The sequence below is a fragment of the Periplaneta americana genome, chromosome 7, assembly GCF_040183065.1.
Source record: "Periplaneta americana isolate PAMFEO1 chromosome 7, P.americana_PAMFEO1_priV1, whole genome shotgun sequence".
Classification (NCBI taxonomy): Eukaryota; Metazoa; Arthropoda; class Insecta; order Blattodea; family Blattidae; genus Periplaneta; species Periplaneta americana.
The window spans coordinates 113,344,197-113,359,435 of record NC_091123.1 but is presented as its reverse complement, the minus strand read 5'-3'; positions in this window follow the sequence as shown (position 1 = coordinate 113,359,435).

The following is a 15,239-nucleotide window of genomic DNA, read 5'->3' as shown; positions in this document are numbered from 1 at the left end:
AAGATCAGCAGACGCGGCTAAAAACAAAGGATTATGTATGTAAACTAGCTTTAACATCATTACGAAGTGTGGTGAAGATGTGTTCGTAAACTTAATGGGACTGTAGGCACGCACGCAGACTGAGATCTGCGACGAGGCCATGAGCCTGCCTTACCTTTTTTTGAATAAGTAGGGTACAGACTCAGACTCAATTAGCGTGAGAAGCTGCAATGCGGGTAGGCATTCTTTACCGGTCGCTATTGCGATACAAGCTGTTTTAATCGTGTCAAGTGCCAATTACAATTCGATAATTGCTTTATGTGGCAAGAACTGCGTAGCCCTACCTTCTCAACTAAAATTGACTGCAACAGACTTGAAGTATTGTGTCTGTTGCTGTTAAAATCCGCGTGTTTTAATTCCCTTCTTTTCTTTACTCTATGGTGTACTATACAGTGTTATTGATTTTTTCTTAGAAATTTTCCTCATTGGATTTCCAAGAGGACAAAGTATAATCTAACAATTTGTGTGATTGCATAAAAGAAATATGGTAGACACTTACGAGGTGCGTCCAGAAAGTAAGTTTCCCTGTGCTGTTTACAGAAAGAAAACAAAATTTAATTGAAAGATTCACTGGAACAGATACAGCAATTGTTGAGCTATTTATCACCATATTCCCCATCGGAATTGAGACATTTGTCACACCGTGGGAACAACGAGAGGTGCAGACGGCTGTCACACACTGGTTTGGATCCCAGGCGGCAGACTTCTACGACACAGGAATACAAAAGTTGATCCCACTGTGTGACAAATGTCTCAATTCCGGGGGGAAATATGTTGCAAAATAGGTCGACTATTGTATCTTTTCCATACATCTTTTCATGCAGTTATGTTTTCTTTCGTAAACAGCCCCAGGAAAACTTGCTTTCTGGACAGTCCTTGTAAAATATCAGAATATCAGTCACAGAAAGAAAAACAACAGTAATTAGAGGTGATGTACACGTATGGGCAAAATAACAGAGGATGAAATATTGGGAGCAGTCATGACAATGACGTCCAAGGAGATGCTGAGAATCGAAATAATACAAGAGAAGAGGCCGTGATGAATCAGAATGTTGCTGGGAATGATGATGAAACAGGCCTAAGGAGGAAACGCAAAAAAGGTGACAAAATGACGTGGAAGAAAAACATACGGAAGGCACAAAGGACAAAAAGCGAGGCATTTGTTGGACATCGTGGACTGGACCGACCTGCCAGACCACTGCTACCTGTACTCTGTAAGCACAGAGGTAAGTTGTAATGCACATCTAAATTGAGTGAAGAGCAAAGAGCTTCGATATATGCATCATTTCGTAACATGGGAAATATTGATCATCAGAGACAATTTATTGCCAGTCATGTTGAAAGAAACCCAAAGGCTCGAACCAGTAGGAATATAACAAACATTCGAAGAAAATATTTGTCATTATCATTTCATTGTAAATAACGAATAGGTTTCTGTCTGTCGTGACGTCTTCCTCTCCACTCTGAACATTACCGATGCAATGATAATAGATGCCCATGAGAAGTATGTAGATGGTGTGATTGAAAAAGATAAACGTGGTAGGCATATTCCTCACAACATACTTTGTGAAATTGATGAAATTCATGTAAAAGAACACATTTTAAGCTACCCCGCAGTACAATATCATTATTGTAGGCAGCAAAGTTCCAAACGGTACCTTGATTCTAGTCTTACTTTAACTATTATGTACACTGAGTAAAAATCACCTGTATCACTGTCTAAATTTCGGCAAATCTTTATAGAATACAACTTAGGATTTTTATGACAAAGAAGAACACTGCAAAAATGTCTAGTATCGTAATTTCCCCTAACTATGGTCCACATTTGTCACATTTTTCTTTGTATATTCAATACTATTCTTCCAGATTAAGTGAAATTTTGGCTTCGGACTCTTGTAAGTGTATATTAAATAAATATTGACATAATATATTATGTGTTTGAAATTAATTTAATTAGAAGTGTTGAAAAAATAATAAGCTTTGGTACATAGTTGTATTCTGAGTTGCCCAACTATGGTCCACTCATATATTCATGCTTGAAAGTATGAATGGACTATAGCTGGATCTGTAATTATTCGTAAATCAATAAATTGAATTTCTAATTTAAGGGTAGAAACATAATCTAGCACAGAAATATTAAAAATAAATGAAAAGTACATGGATTCTGTTTATTAGTACACATTGCATAAACACACACAATAAACAAGTGAAATCTGAAAATCATTTTCCTGCAATAATGAACAACTACACTCACCGGCAAAAAAAAATACCGGGCCACCTAAAGTTTCTCAATTTTTTTTTATGAGGTGAGAATCAGAAAACCCATTATGAAATGAAGAAAACATTGCTTCCCAGAAAAAAAAAACTCTTTCTTATCACTTGCGCTATTATTTTCAACGCCAAAAAATGGATATAATTAAAAGGTGTAAAAACTTACAAATTGTTTCAATTTTCTTCCAAATGTTCAACTGATTTTGTGGCCACCCAGATGTTACTAATAGCGGATATTGCCTCCCCTCAGTAATTGCCGCTTCTTACTATACATGAAGCAACAGCTCCATTGTTCTTCACTTCCAAAACTTCCCTGGCCACAATTCCTCCTCATAAGTAACTACCATATAACTATGTGCCTTTAGCATTATTTTAACAGATTTCGTCTTCTTTTCCACATCTGACTCACTGTCTATAAATATGGAGAGTACACCGGAAACATAATAATCTGTATCCAATTCAATTTCATCGCTCTCATAGTCACTTATAGGGAGGTTGAGATCCTTCTACCCTGAAGTTTTCGTTTTACCGCACCATCATTCGTGCTAGTACCATTGATGCTGGGACAGCCTGTTTCTTTATTTACTGGATTATAATCTTAAATGGTGTTTTAGAATATACTGAGATACCGTATTTACAGAAGTAAATAATCAAATTTTTCATATTTCATTAAAACAAATATTTCAAAATGAAATACAACTATGGTCCACGAAAAATTGTGGTACATAGTTGAGGACTGACTTCTAGCCTTGAGGTTAAACATTTTTCACGCAGAGTCCTTAACCTCTGCCAGTCTAATTATTACGTGAAAGTAAACACTATATAGCCAGGTTTAATTGTACAAACAATCATATATCTATAATTTACCAGTTCTACAGAGGAGAGCTTAATAAAACAGACAAACACAAACTGAATGATTTAGTGCCTTCACACGTTCAATAGATCGATGCACACTGACCTTGTTAAGCATCCATATCATTGCCGCGTGTAATGGTAGATAGAAGCATCTATGGGGAACATAATTCCATCACAGTGGCGCCTTAAATGGCAAACACCGAACTCTTGGGGGATTAAGTAGTACATAATGCGTTTTGGACCATAGGTGGGTGCCGGGACCATAGTTACGGGAAATTACGGTATTTGATGCTATGACTACAGAAGAGAAAGATCAAGTAAAGAAACAACTTGAAAATCATTTACAGAAAAGAATATCGGCTCGCGTGGAACGAGATACTGGCAAACAACAAGCAATTAAAGATCAAAATATATTGGCCTTTAATTTTTATCTAGAATCTGTCTTGAATACCTTCAAAGATCCATGTGGACAACTTTTTTACTTACGCAAACTTGCAGTAGCCTAAACAATTAACAATTTATAATTTGGGAACACGAGATGGTGTGTGTTATTTGTGGGATGATACTGAGGGTAAAAGGGGGAATACTGAAATTTCTTCTTGTGTTTATGATTATGTCATGTCATTCCCTAACATTAAGGAGGTCCACACCTGTGGAGTAGTGGTCAGCGCGAAACCAGGTGGCCCAGGTTCGAATCCTGGTCGGGGCAAGTTACCTGGTTGAGGTTTTTTTCGGGGTTTTCCTTCAACCCAATACGAGCAAATGCTGGGTAACTTTCGGTGCTGGACCCTGGACTCATTTCACCGGCATTATCACCTTCATTTCATTCAGATGTTAAATAACCTGAGGTGTTGATACAGCGTCGTAAAATAACCCAATAAAATGAAAAATGAAACATTAAGGAGGTTAAGATGATGTCTGATGGCTGTGGAGAATAGCAAAAAAGATCTATACTTGTAGGATTGTGCATGGCACTTTGGAATGAGATTCCGTGCATTCTAAAATTTAAAAAAATCTAAGCTTGTTCCAATTTATGTCCCCGAAAGTTGGGCACAAATAATTAGAACTTGTAGAAGATCCCATCGCCCTTTATTGTCCGTACCTTGTTATTCTAAATTTTTTTAAAGCAAAAGCAATTTATAAGAAGGGACTAGTTTTGTAATTGCGCACTGGTGTACTTCGGTGTGCAACCAATTGCATGGCTATAGCCAATTGCGAGATGCTTGCAACGTGCATTTGTTGATGCGAGGTACCATTTTAAGAGCGTAACCTAGGCCAGTGACTTAAAAGTGCCTCTTTTTCACAAATAAAATCGTACATCTTCAATACCTAGAGATTGATTTTGGTGTTTTGCCCATCACCAAATGATGTGATGGCAGAAGGCAGTTTTAGACTTTCATACTCACCGGACACGCATGTAGTTTATTGTAATACAATCTTGCACTTGTTCTTGTTCTTTAAAATATACTATACGCTGACTGAATTTTCAGTGTGCAGAGAATATCCTTGGGTAAAGCATGTCAATCAACGTAATAGGGGAGATAAGTTTAAGCAGTTCTCTTTAAGAAAAACCTTAAAAAATTTTGGACAAAGACCTGACGAAATTCGGTATAGTGAAGAAATATTTCTTCAATGAATATATTATATAGCCTACTTTTAACATTCATTTTTGTAATTTTTCTAGATCATATCGTGACTATCTATAGTTTATTGTTGGGAATGTATGTTGCTAGTGTACCATGTCAATTATTTCGTAATAATTGCGGTCCAATCCGACATTCGCCTTTATCTAATTAAAAATTAGTTATATTCAGTCGAGAAAAACGACAGAAAAGCCTCGAATAGAATGGTCAGAACAGAGTATCGAATCCGGAACAGCCGCGGCCCGCAAGGTGAAGTGACTGAAGTGGCTCTTCACCTACATTTTTAAATTATAATCACAATAATTATGCATTTTCATCTTACCATAGTTATAACCTGCTCACAAATCTCCTATCGCTATCTGAAAGACGAAAGCCTCGTGAAGTGCCTGGGTGTATCGCTGCACACTTTCCCTTTCGTGTCGCTTGCTGACACTCACCCCCTATATAATGTAAGAGTAGCTACTGGTTTTCAAGAAGAAACGCTTCTTTTTCCACATTTCTAGTACACAGGCCTGTTGTAGGTTGCCATGGTAACGAGCATTGACCCTCCAAGGATAGAAGAGCCGTTCCTTTGCCTATTCAAGGAATAAAGAAACAGGTTTCTAAACACCCCTCGCTTGTCCAACCCGCCGAACCCCGACAAGGCGACAAGTGCAAACCCATTGTCAGTTTTATCCATTTCTTGGTGAGAGAAACAAGTTAATTTTGTTATTTGTGTATTATTTAGTGATGTTCATAAGTGATTTTACGAATGAATCCAGAAAATGATGTAGTGTGTAATTTATTAGAGACACCGTTTTCTCGTTGGCGCGAGGAAGATAACAGAGACTTATTAGTGTTTAATCGCCCAACTCCGCGTTTATCAGTGTCTGTTAGAAAACAAAAAAAGTCCGGAAATTCTTATCAATTGCATTTTAAAAGTGCCTGGTATGGGGAGTATACCTGGTTATGTGGCAGTGTTTTTCTACAAAAACTTTTCTGCTGGGCTTGCCTTTTATTAGGAGTGAAAAAGAACGTTTGGAATAACGCGGGGTTTGGCGATTTTGCGAACTCAACTCGTGCATTTCACAAACATGGGGATTGAAGTGCGTATTGCAATTGGAACAAGTCGAAAGAAATTTGAACTCAATTCGCGATGCGTTACAGGAGTCGTCCTTATTGTGTATTAAAATATTTAATGAGAATGTTCGGTTAAACAGGAACTTTATGAAAGTTGTGGTTCAAGCCGTTATATATTTAGCGAAACAAGAGTTGCCATTTCGAGGACATGATGAACAAGTTTCGTCACATAACCGCGGTAATTTCAAAGAATTGCTCCAAACTTTGCTCTCCGTAAGTTCCGACGAAGTTAGAAATCAGTACAATAAAATTAAATGTGTATTCAGCGGCGAGTCTTAAGACAATACAGAACGAACTAATTGAATGTATTTCAGATTACGTATGTAACCAAATCAAGAAAGAAGTAAATGAAACTGATTTTTTTTCATTGCAAATTGACGATGCGACGGACGTTGGACAAAACTGTCAATGCTCTATAATAGTAAGATTCGTGACTTCACATGGTAAACTGGTGGAACGTTTCTTAGGTTCATATGACGTAAGTTCTGATCGGACTGCACAAGCCCTGTTTGAACTAATAGACAGCATCTTAGGGCCTTTGAATTATCGTAATAAATTGATAGGACAGTGTTACGATGGCGCTAGTGTAATGTCAGGCCACATAAATGGCCTACAGAAAAAAGTCAAAGATGAAGTTCCTCAAGCTATTTTCATTCATTGTCTAGCGCATCGTTTGAATTTAATTCTGCAACAGAGTTGCAACAGTATTTCAAGTTGCCGAATTTTCTTTGCAAACCTAAGCGGAATTCCCACTTTCTTTCATCATTTAGGTAAACGTAACCACATTCTAAATTCGATAGTTGGAAGGCGAATTCCAACAGCTGTGGAAACGAGGTGGAGAATTGGGACTGTTTAAAAGAGGTTTTTGAAGAAATAAAAATAAATCCTGGAACTGATAGTACTTCCATCCGTCAATGCGGAGGGTTCTTGAATGACATGAATGACTTCGAATTCAGTTTTTTGGCTCTGGTTTTTTATGACATATTCTGTCTAACTGATGTTTTGTATGATGTTCTGCAAAAGAAATGTTTAGATATAAGTTACTGTGCAGCTAAAATTCGAGGTACTTACGATTTGATTAATAGTAAAAGAAATGAAGAATACTGCAACAAAATATTTCGTAATGCAAAAGTGAGAAGTAACTGCAACCATAAAAGACAGCATGCCCAATTATCCGATGAATACATTTTCTTCAAATACAAGTCATTGTTTTACGAGATAGTAGACAATATTCTGTCACAAATTAATACTAGATTTCATGGCTTGAACAAAGTATCATTTCTAAGTTTGGTAGATACAACAAAATTTAAAGACTATTCTAAAGAATTTCCATCAGGTGCTTTGCAGAACTTGATCGAGTGCTACCCATCCATATTTAAAAAAAAATCAACGTTTACAAAATGAACTTGAACTTCTTTATGGTGATAGCAATTACAGTGGCGTTAACGCTTTGAAAGCATTGGAGATGTTACGTCAGAGTGATGTTCATCAAGACGTATTCCAGGAAGTGTATAAGTTGTTTTCACTTGTAGTGTCTTTGCCATCCACCAGTGTGTCCGTAGAAAGAAGTTTTTCGTGTCTAAAGAGAATAAAAACTTATTTGCGGAATACAATTTCACAGCAGCGTTTGTCCTCCTTGGCCAACATTTCTATTCATAGAGAATTTCTTTCGGAACTTGAAGGAAAACCCAGCTTTTTAGATGACATCATTGACAAATTCGCGGCCCTGAAGAACAGGAGAATAGACCTACTCTACAAGAGATAAGGTAAGATAGAAAAAATATCGTTTCTTGTCACATACAGCTGTCAGCACTTCACTTGTCTTCTGAATCACGGGCCGCCCCTGATCCGGAACCTCCCGAATGCGAGTCCAGTGAGTTACCACTGAGCCATCTCACTCGGCGACTGTTTTATTGTTATGCTGTATTTGTTCAGTTTAACTAAATTTCGAAACTAACGAAAGTAATTTCGTTATTCCCAGAATTTGCTTATACCAACATTTTACTATAGCCCTACTCAATAATGAAGTAGGAAAATAACATAAACCGAGAATTTTACAGAAAATAAAAATAAATAAAATATGATTTAGCATCAGAAAGAAATAACGTTTAAGAACACCGAATCATTCTTAGCACAACAGGCCAACTTAAATAAGCAAGGCAAAGGACTAAAATCAAGATGAAATTAGTTTCGTTCTATTTATTGGTGACAATAAAACTAATATTGCAAACTAAAGTAAGATCTGAAACTCTACTAAAATTTTATAACACGTTTGTAATTATTGCTTCTTTGCTTTACGGCACAGAATACCGTGAACACCGACAGTAAAACACAAAAGAAGAATCGAGAGTACACAAATGAAATGTTTATGAACCCCCCCCCCCCCCGCGGTAGCATACAAAAAGAGCCGACAAAAGAACGAAATGATAAAATATAAGAAAAGCTACAAGTAATATTGATGTTAACAAACATAAAGAAAATTGATATTCATACGTATAAAGGATTAACGATAGCGGAACATCTTAAAGTTATTTTTATTATTATATTCTACAAAGTCTAAGGCAGATAGAGGAACCTACTGTGAGATGGAGAAGTTGAATATGGAGGCAACATAAAAATGGTAGGCCTAACCAGTGAAGAAAGGATAAACATGTTTATAGTGATGTTTGAAAAACAGTTACAAGTATCATCCAAAAGGAATAAGAAAAAAAGTTAATCTACGCAAAATAACAGAATTTGTGATGGCGGAACAGGCCTCTCAGTTTGAATATTTTAAGAGAAAACTAAAACAAAAGATGGGAACCTATCGCAACATAGTTCACTGCAAACCTAACACGAAACTTACCGAGATTACAGACATAGTGATTATTATTATTGAAAAATTATAGTATAAGGATGCTGCTTAACGACGCACCACATATTCTAATGCTTTACACACAATTTCATCACAAGATGACGAGACAAATTCAGACCGCTTTCCGAAAAATAACGTTACTATTAAAAATGTGTGTTTTTGTGAGTGATGTCTCATTTAAGGTGAGATCAGGTGTTAAGTTTGGAAAAAACTATTTGAAATTTTCTGTCTGATTTGATATATATTTTATTGAAACATTCTAATTGTTTTCAATTACGTAATGCGTTTTAAGTGTAAAATTAATTTATTTTCCCATCCCGCACTACTGCATAAAAATAAAAATAGATCTGAAACTGTTTTGGTGAAAAGGTTGTGGTTTGGCGTCTTTTGTAGCTAGGTGTTTTTTTCAGAAGTTGGCGGCATTCTTGAAGGCCGTAATGGCTGACTTTGTTTTGGATTTCAAAAAAAAAAAAAAATAATATTCTGCGTTTTTGAAAATGTAAGTTTTTCTAATGTTTACTTTGTCGCTCATTTTCTCAGTAGTTGGAAATTCAGAAACCATGAAATTATTACAGCTTATCTACAATATCATATTAATTGCTGAGCTCTAGTTACAGGTTATTTGGATATAAATTTTGTTGTGCATGAGTTTTAATATAATTTAATTCTTCTTAAAAAGTAGGCTAGTCACTTACAAAGAAAATCATAACTTATTATTTTCACAAATTACGTTTTCTAAACAAGAACTAACAAGCACTTACAAGGTAATGAAGAATCAGCAGTAAAAATCCCCATAGAGATATCTATAATATTTTATGATATATAGGTACTTAAAAATGATTAATATAGCATTTAATTAACATTGTAATTCCGATAAGTCGGATGAGCACTAGGATATTTATTGAGTTCTTCATTCTTTTGATTAACCTTATTTGTATGCTTGTGAACAACAATGCATCGCGTCTCCCTCATGCCAAAACCATGAATGTGCACTTTCTTAGTTTGGAGAAAAAACGAGTTTAAAGTTTCAAATGGCCATATAAATTCAGGAAAACTTCATTTTAACCAACTTTCTATGTAAGACACCATGGATTAATTTAATTTAATTAGATATAAATGCTAAAATGAAATAACTGAATTTCTGTCATTTTTAGAGCATATTCATTGTTTTGGCATGCAGTTCACACACATTAAAATCACTTTCAGGTTGTCATGAAACTTCATAACTTTTTAATTGTTTCAGAAAATACAAAATTATTTGCCTTACAAAGCACAAAAATGTATTTCAATGTTGGGAAAGTGTTTATTATTTTGCAACAATCTTTGTACAAATTAATTCTTTCTCATAGAAAATAATGAAAATTAACATTTATGAAAAATAATATTTTCTAGAAATAATAGGAAGATATAAAATATACTTATTTTATTCTGATTCATTTGGTTCTGCAAGAGCATCACGAACATTTGTTCCACTTTTTAGATCAAAGAAAGGTAGTAAAACCCATGATGTTCCCTGGGTATCATTAGTTTCTCGCACATTGCGAGATCTTTAAGCTTTTGAGCCGAAATAGGGATTTTTTTCATTGTAGGCTTTTGAAACATTACGAATTGTCTGTGGAAGGATACTGTATATTTCAGATTTTCTCCAGTTACGTCTTGTGATGTAAAAGGGACATTTTCAGGGTACAACTGTTTTCTTTTTCAGAATATAAAAGAGTATCTCTTTTGATAAATTGAAAATGTACGTTATTATTAATTGTAACAAGGCTAAATACATATAATTATGTATTTCCTTTGTCATTCGTATATGTATGGGCAAATAATTTGATATTAAAAATTAAGAAGATTCTAATTGTCAAATGGCTTTTTTTATACAATATTATTTGTTTATTTTGTTCCTTATTATAAGATACAAAGACAAGTTTGGTTACCACCCAACTGCACACGTTTGTTTTGCTGGTGTGATGACGGTGAGAGCTGTGTTACTGCTGTTCATTCGGTGGATTTCTAGTCCAAGGCCACACAACCTAACAGTTTTGGTACGAACTTCTTACCTCTGGCATGATAAGGTCATAGGACAGGTCTTGCTTCCACTACTGTACACTTCTTTGCGACACAACGACCGTTAAGTATTCATTTTATCTAAATGCATGATCCGTTTGATTTTGCGTTCTTGTATTTCTATAAGGAAATGTAGGCCTATGTTTAATTTAATTTATATTCCTTCTATTAAATTTTACGAAGATTATTTTACTTAACCAGTGTTTCATTACCATACTTTATCGACGGTTATGTAATTAGTTTTTCACTTATATTCTATAATGTCTCCTTAATTGTTCGTATTTCGTACCATCAGTGCAGGAAACTGTCAGAAATGTCTTAGAGTTTGATATTGTTAGGGATTTATATCTCGAAACTAACAAATGTCCACTGTATTTGTAGGGTATGAATTGCCTCCTGGTGTATCGGGCAGAGCTCTTCACAGAACTGGAATCATGTATGGATATATTGATGTACATTTAATTTAATTAACAGTTAATTTTCAAGCGTAACGTATTATTAAGTGTAGTGTATAATATATACTACTTAATTCAATACCCGTTTATTTGATCGATTACACAGTGTAAAAACACTTGATATAGACACGGCTTTTGTTGAAGTTTGAACTCTATTTCATACTGTTTAATTATAATTGTAGAATGTACATAATAAATATTTACTCATAATTTTGTCATTTGATTGGTTATGGTATCATTGCTACATTTTATATTCTTCAAACACTTTAGACCATGTTATCGGCGTTCCTCACGTTTGCTTTCCAGAGTTTAACAAGCTAGAATATCAATCATTGTCACGTTTATTGAATTCTACTTTCTGTGCTTGATAATTAATTCAGTATAAATGCTTGCTGTTAATGTCTATTGATTTAAGACTCTGTCATTGAAGTTTTAATCAGATGAAGGAATGAAAGCTTATTCATGTTTGTCAACTCCTATTGGGGACAGTGAGTGGACATTGAATTTGACCATTTTTATTCTAATAATCTGAAGTTGAAGTACATTATATGAGATTTCAAGCTTTCATGATGGTTGCGTTTAGAAGACGATTTCCTGGTATTGTATAGTGCGCTGGGTCTTAATATTTCCTTCGTGTCCGAGCTGCATACAGTTTCATCTCTGGCTGTTATGTTAGCATCTGACCTTACAAACTTACTACTCATAATGTTTAAGATTTTGATAAATATATCAGCAAGGAAGGTTAGTGTAAGGAGGCAAAGAGAATTGGAAAATAGGTTTGCATATTCCGATTTCTCGTCTTGCAGGAACGACACATTAGACGTTCAGTGATATCCACTGGTTTTGAGTAAATTGATCTTTATTTTGGATTTTACAGGATTTAATTTTTCGAATGAGGTTAAGTACCGGCATGGCAAGGAGGCACACCAAAAATGGGTCGCGCGTTCAAAAGGTTTGGGAACCACTGATTTATGGTAAAGTTGCCTTCTGCAGGTCTTTATCGTTACGTTAAGAGCCATATAAGACTATTCTTTCTTCACCGTGTTGACGCTAAACTCCCAATTACGAAGCTCTTTTACTAATTTCTTTGCAATGTTCTGAAGACCTTATTGCGTTAATTAATTTCCCATAGCAACATCGCGGCCAGTCCTAAGCAGTCGCCGTATGTTGTGCTGATAACATGAACTGTAAGTTCCGCTACTTGTGAATGACTAATGTAGGTTTTGAATGATCAGAATAATGAGAATCATAGGGATGAAGGCTTTATCTTTGAAGCAGATGATGCCGATGATAATTTTTCAATAAGAATGAGTCATACGCTTGTTGAAGAGTAGGATGAGTAAATTTTTATCATAACAGCCAATGTATTCGCTGTACATTGTACATATATAGTGAGGGTAAAGTAAAAACAGTTCCTAAACAGCGAAACAAATATTGCCGTCTTGTCAGTGTTGCCATCTGTTACTAGATATCACACGATCCTGCGTACTGAATGACTTATTCACTTACCGTACTTTACCTTTATGTTGGAAGGTTATTCTAAATAATTCAATAATTTGTAACATATTTTCGTAGGAAAACTATACGAGAAAGAGATTGACATGTTTGATATTTTGTCTGGCAATATGAAATTCAGTGGTTTGACTAAACAATTGATTTACGAGACCTAACCTAAAAAGGTATTTTGTTTGATCACATAAAATCATTAGTACTAACTCCGAAAACTGAATATCCCCATGAAATGTATACTTAAGAATACTTACTCCTAATAATTTTGCTATTCTAGTTATAATTGCTGTCTCCATGAGCATAATTCCTTCTTCATTATCTTCTTTCGGTTAGATCTGAAAGAACAGAACCCCAGTAGGGGAAACTATTGCCCTCTTGCAGCACGTTTATGTATGTATGTATGTATGTATGTATGTATGTATGTATGTATGTATGTATGTATGTGTGTGTATGTTCTCTATACAAATCTACACGCTTTGACCAATATGTGCCAAAGTTTGCACATTTAACCTTCATAACCAGGAGAAGAACATAGGCTACATTAAAATTGTGCAGATGGAAGTTAAATTAATTAAAATTATAAAAAATAAAAATAAATAGATGAAATCTTCAGGTATAATATTAAAATACAAAATCACCTACAGTCAATTGTTTTTTTATTATAGTCTGTTGTATTCAACATCGACTTTCACGAGGCCTTGGAAATTTTAACAAGAAATTAAATTACATTGTTGACACACATCACGAAGGCTACTACTAAGATTTAAAATCATCCGTCCTCAAGTGAGGTTGACCACTGGGATCCGGAATTAAAAAACATAAAAGATAAAGGGAAATGAAACGGGCAAAATATGGATTAGATTTGTACATTAAAACAAAAATTTACGAGTGAATATATAGATGATAGTGTAAAATTTGAAGAGAGGCCTTCAGAATTTCCATTACAATCTTCTGAACCTCATAAAAGGGAATTTTAAAGGATTTAAGAATATTACATGTACATTTTGGTAAACAACCCCTCGCACCAAATAGTAAGCCTGCAACATCCCAGTTGTAAAGCGAAATGCCATATTTTTCACTGAGTATGGAAGACAAGGTACATATTTAGCTCGCTTGTCATCATTAATCTGCAGTGCTTGATTTGTGTCTCGTTCAAAGCAAATCGTAGGGTCTAAGACCATCGCTTTCTGGGTTCTTCTATTGATGGCAATTATATCGACTCTTCTATGAGAATCATCTTCAGATAATATAATTCGTGCAATAAGTATCTTTACGCAGTCCAGGACCATATTATAAATTTCTCGATATAGGTGTAGATAGTGAGCAGACTGTGTTTTATCCAACTTAATTCTAGAATTCTTTCAAACTACAAGGATTTACTTAATACTGAATAACCAGAAGTACTATTGCGAAATATTGACCCACTAAAATTATGCACCAACAAGAATTGGCGTGAAGAATCATGCGAAACGTAATAGAAGTGGTAATATTAACTGGAAAAACGAAAGATGTTTTTATCTCGCGTATTTCTATGATATCCATTTGATTTTAAGCAACTGCAATTTCAGTGCGACTAACATTTGTAATCGCCATATTAAAATGAAGCCCAAGGACAGTAGATCTAAGTTGCAGACACTGATTTAAAAACTGTGTCTTTTTCACATCCTCGGCTATATACTATACAAAGGAATGAAAAAAAATATTTTACACATATCAAAAAGCAATTCAATGATATTTTTGTCATGTTGTTAATGTAGTATGTGAATGAACCTAAAGCGATTGAAAATAGCACTGTATTAATTATGAAATATACGTCTCTCAAAATATTGTTGTTCACGTCCGAAAATATGTTACTGCGAAATTCTATCTGTATAATCAAGTTGCAAATGTAATATGTTACGCATTGTGGAAATAACAATCTCTTAATTTCTAAAATACCGTTAAGCCTATATGTCTCCCTCAATATTAGTCTTTATGTTAAAAAATGACTTATTGCAAGTTTATATTGTATCTGTATTCTGTGAATAAAATAAGAATTAATATAATATGTTCTGAATTTGTGAGATACAGTTTTCCAAGTCATATTAAAAAAAACGGGTATGGTATAAGTGGATGTACAGCGGTCAAGGGATAAAAAATCTTCCAACAAATTAAATTGTATATGTACATATTGATTCGATGCTGAAACTGATCAGAAAGAGGAAAAGAGATAACATTTTCGTTGGGTTTTACTCTGTTCATAGTTTGATTTTTCTATTATTTTATTTGTATTTCTGGCGGTGTGGAAGAGAAGGCCTATTGGTCTAAACCAGAATAAATAAATAACAAAAAATAAATATATAAATTAAAAAAACCGTTGAACGTCGGGCACATGATGACATGTTTTCTTTTCGTTGCCTGATTTACAACTATTTTAAATTGAGTTAACGCTGG